The 4,768-nt window shown below is 53.1% G+C and overlaps 1 pseudogene; it reads left to right on the top strand.

The window, feature by feature from the left end:
* The first annotated feature begins 2,974 nt into the window (after positions 1-2,974).
* On the top strand, positions 2,975-4,128 carry LOC121835502 (annotated as a pseudogene).
* The last annotated feature ends 640 nt before the right edge of the window (positions 4,129-4,768 follow it).

The following is a 4,768-nucleotide window of genomic DNA, read 5'->3' as shown; positions in this document are numbered from 1 at the left end:
CAAGACTGCAGAGATTACCAAGCAAAGATTAAGTGAATGGTGGCAGAAATCGAGAGAAAACTAGGTATTTTCTTATTCACTGATGGCAAGGGGGTTTAATAGCCTCACTTTCTTTGCACTGCGGAGTGAATACAGATTTCACATTTAAATATTCTAAGCTTAAATGGTAAAACAAAATGGCTAGGTGGCGTAAGCTACCGCCCGATCCAAAGGGCTCAGCCGCATTCATCCATTCATCCATCTTGTGTTATTTTGTTTGTTTAAAAGATGGCGCCATGTTTCCTCTCACTGATCTCAATGACAATTGCTGGATCGCGCTTCCCCACTTGTTCGCTGCAGCGCAAGTGAAGCCACCGGACTTCACTCGCTTGGGATACGATTTGCAGTTTTTGCTAGCCTTTGCTGCGGTTTTCCAGCGTGCTGTAGACACGTTTTCTACTCGTTCGTCGTCATTCGCCGAAGAAGTTTTTTGAAGACTCTGTGTATTGTTGAGACTTGCCGTTGTGAACACGTGGAAAATTTTACGAAAGTGCAGTGTCGCAGGAAAAAGACACAACGCGTCGAGAAGAAGGGCTGGCGGCGTGTTCAAAGCTTCCTTGCCACGCCGAAGTGCCGTGTCTCCGTGCCTTCGCACGCTTGGATACCGACCAAGAACCGACGCCGTTTGTATGTGTTGAGCGAGTGCAATGTGCGTGAAGCTGTTCGGGCTTCTGGATCAGCGTCTTTTCCCCTCGCGATTTAGGAACGAGCTTAATCCAGCGTCCACTAGCGACGGAAGATGGGGGGAAGGTACGTCTTTTTTTCGTCCTTCGACGATTTACACAATACCGTGCACAACAGCTCCTCATCACTGATCAGTGCTGGCTTATTATCAACCTACTTAATTGCACTTGACGTTTGAGCGCGGCTCGCCTAATTTTAATTGGTCAACAGATTGCACACGACCATATCGGCCGCGCTTCAAAGATTTTCATTCTCGCCGTCTTGTACTTTTGCTTTCGAAAACCCCCCTGGCTCCATAACGTTGCCCTATTCGTGCTCCCACGGAATCTATTAGAGTAGATTTGGGACATAGCCATGGTTAATATAGTACATAAGAACACGTACAGATCTTCCCCTTTTCTTGATAGCAACTCACCGGAACAGCTGGACGATCCAGAACTCCGTGGCCGATATATATAAATGATCTAAAGGCATCTACGCGCGACACACGTTCAGAACTTTGGCGCGGCGTCAATTCTTGACCGGTATCCAAGCGTGCGAAGGCACAAAGATGCATCACTCGGCGTGCCAAGGAAGGTTTGATCACGCCGCGACACCGGCGACACGTTTTCGACGAGTTGTACCTTTTCAATTCAATTCAATTCATTTATTTACTTCCATTTGATACGGCTTCACGCACATTGCACTCGCTAAACACATTCACACGGCGTCGGTTCTTGGTCGGTATCCAAGCTCGCGAAGGCACAGAGATACGGCACTTCGGCGTGCCAAGGAAGCTTTGAACACGCCGCCAGCCCTTCCTTTCGACGCGTTGTGCCTTTTTCCTGCGACACTGCACTTTCGTAAAATTTTCCACGTGTTCACAACGGCAAGTCTCAACAATACACGGAGTCTCAAAACACTTCCTCGGCGAATGACGACGAACGAGTAGAAAACTTGTCTACAGCACGCTAGAAAACCGCAGCAAAAGGCTAGCAAAACGGGAAATCGTATCCCAGCGGGGTTGCGTCCGGTGGCTTCACTTGCGGGAGCGGCAAGCGCGATCCAGCAGTTGTCATTGAGATCAGTGTTTCCTCTTATTTCTTATTACTGGCGCCACCTGGGTTTTCCTGTCAATAAACTGGGGCTCACGAGTTTTCGTGAGCAGTCGTTACCAGCCCACGCCCGGGATCCGACGTGTCTTTCTTTCGTCTGGCTCTTCTGGAACCTCCTGTCTCTGATGGCCACATCGGCCCGGAGTCCAGCGACGATGGGGACAGCCGGGTCCTCCGAACCGTAAGCCGCTCGCCGGCGCGTCGGCCATCACGTCTTTCTTTGTAGTTTAGTTCTAGCGCGGGCAGTTTATACTCGGCACTCGTTCCACTCAGCGTTCCACCTTCTGCGCGGTCTCGGGACTGGGCCCCCGAGCATGCAGGAGGCTGTAGTCAGTATTCGTACCCAGCGTCCAAGTCAAGTCTTCTCTCTTTGTAAAACATTAAATGGCGACGAGGTAAACGTTTTTTTTTTTTTTTTTCTTCGCTCTCGGGTGATGGTACGACTCCGCGTCCCGGTGCATTGGTCTGGAGCACCGGCGCGTTCCATTCTTTTCGTTTTGTTCCGTTCGATTCGGGCCTCGTCGGAACGCGCGGTTAGCTCGGCGGCGATGTAGCCGAGGTCTGTCTATTTTTCTTGTGCACGAACAGCTTTACCGGGAGTGGGGCCCCGGTGAGCGTTAATTTCTTTATGGACTTTGTTCGTTGCATTGCTTTTTCTGCAAACGTAACCGTACTTTGTTGTTTGAATATGCTTCGTTGGTGACGTGTCACCGTGTCCCTCGTGTTCGAACGTTGGGTTGGGGCCCTTACTTTCGATTTCCATTTCCTTCTGAAGCTTTTTGAGCCAACGTGCTACAATTCCTGGTTTTCGCGTGTTCCAACCACACTGTTGGTTCCGCATGTCTTAAACATAGTCCTTCTTGTAAAAATAACTTGTTCGTTGTCACAGTCACATCTATGTATCGGTGTCCCACATCTTGTTTCATAGATTCACACCGCTGTATGGGAGTGCGGCCAAAAGCTCTAGGTTATATAAACAAACAACAGCTCACGCTGTAAGAGTTTTGAGGCCGCAACCCGTGTTTTCGGGGACACCGTCATGTCGCAAACGAGTTCCGCCGTGGGTGTAGTGCGCCCCCGCCTGCATTTTTGGCTGTCCCTGGGGCGCCGTATCAAGCTTGGTCAGCATGGAAAAAGTCATTTTTAGCATTCCTTGGTGCTACTGGCTTAGGTACTGTCGCTGCCACTCGTAAGAAGCAGATTCTTCTCACGATGCTTGGGGTCGAAGGACAACGAATTGTCGATTCTTTTCGCCTTGACGAGATGCCGGTTCCCGAAGGAACCGATGAGTTTTCAGCGTTTCTCACTACTCTCGAGAAACATTTTGAATTCTCCGGGTCTGTTATGCTCGAACGTAAGAAGCTGTTCGACAGGGTTCAGCAACCGGGTGAATCGGTGACAGAGTTTCTTACGGCGTTACGCCGCCAAGGTTCTCTTTGCGCATTCGGGGACGCACTCAACGCGATCCTTTGTGACGTTTTCCTGAGAGGATTGACTTCGAAGCGAGTACATGAGCGTATGCTCCGCGACTCTGTGGATGGACAGCTGCCCACATTAGACAGAGCTTTCCAGCTCTCGTGGCAGTATGAGCACCTCGCTGCAGCGTCGCGCGAGTACCACCAGGAGAACCCTGGAACTTCAACCCTCGGCGATGAAGGCAGAGGCCCGGCAGACGTACGGAGAGTCCTGGCGCGAGCGACCGTTCGAGCGCCGCAGACCCAAGAGGGCGGTCCCTGGCCACCATCTTCTTCGAGCCCCGGCCAAGATGGCCACCCCGGCCTCCCGCCCGGGCCTGACCACGGCCCTTACCCGTTGCTGCTCGACCCCAATTCGTGGACACAGAGGTCTTCTGGCCACGTGCCCAGATACCCGGCGCGCATGCGCCACCCCACGAGTCGGGACCCTCCTCCTTCTCGGAGGGCCGAGAGAGCCAACGACGAGCTGCCGACGTGCTGGTTCTGCGGCAGGCGGAGCCACCCCCGTGAGCTGTGCCCTGCACGGCAGGCTTCGTGCTTCCTCTGCGGGAAGCCGGGCCACTTCGCGGTGGTCTGCCGCAGCCGTGCGCAGCCGTCGGCCTCGTTCGTTCGTGACCAGCCGCAAGCGGCGTTCCCGGTGCGCGGCCATGGAGCGCAGGAGATCGGGCGCTACCAGCGCCGAGCGTCCCGAGGCGGCGCAACGGTGGGCGCTGTCCAGCCAGAGACGTACGTGGCTTGGCGCCACCCTGAACCCCGACGACGCGGTGCCTGTCCAGGCTACAGGCCACACTACCGGCGACAGAGATCACCGCTGCTCCTTCACGGCCGACATCTAGGTGAATGGACACCCTTTAAGACTCCTTGTAGATACTGGGTCGTACGTTTCCATTGTAAATGAAGCCACCTTTAACCAACTAAACAAGGATGGCAAGATACGGCTGTACAAGCCACGGAAGACTTTCGTACACTATCTACAAGAACCAATCCCTGTGCTTGGATGTTTCCTTGGCTACGTGCATTTCAAAGATCGGCATACTTCACTAGAGTTCTACGTAACACGAAATGGACGTTTGCTGTTGGGAACAGTTGCAGTCAAGGACCTCAGTATGACACTGTTGGGGGTCTAACTATGAGTGCTCTACTGTACATCCAGCTGACAGAGGAGCCCCTCCTCGAGGCCTAGGGAAGGCTGGCAGCCAACAACGACGGCCATTCACTGTGTCGTCGCACCAGCCGGGCCAACATCGCCATCCTGATGGTCTGGGCAGCCGGTTCCCTCCAGCCACTTTCCCCCTGTCCTCACGGTCCTCTGACTGCTGCGAGGAGACTATGCCAAAGGTCATCGAGAGGTCAGACTGCGAGGAGACCTTTCCAAAGGTCGTCGAAAGATCTGACTCCAGGTCGACCCCTGTTCCACAACGTCATGTGGATGTTACAAGGTAACATCCACACAAGTATACATATCAAAGATACATC

Source organism: Ixodes scapularis, unplaced genomic scaffold, assembly GCF_016920785.2.
Source record: "Ixodes scapularis isolate PalLabHiFi unplaced genomic scaffold, ASM1692078v2 PGA_scaffold13__105_contigs__length_92229423, whole genome shotgun sequence".
NCBI classification, from domain to species: Eukaryota; Metazoa; Arthropoda; class Arachnida; order Ixodida; family Ixodidae; genus Ixodes; species Ixodes scapularis.
Note: the sequence above shows the minus strand (reverse complement) of the source record. Positions and strands in the feature narration are given on the sequence as shown.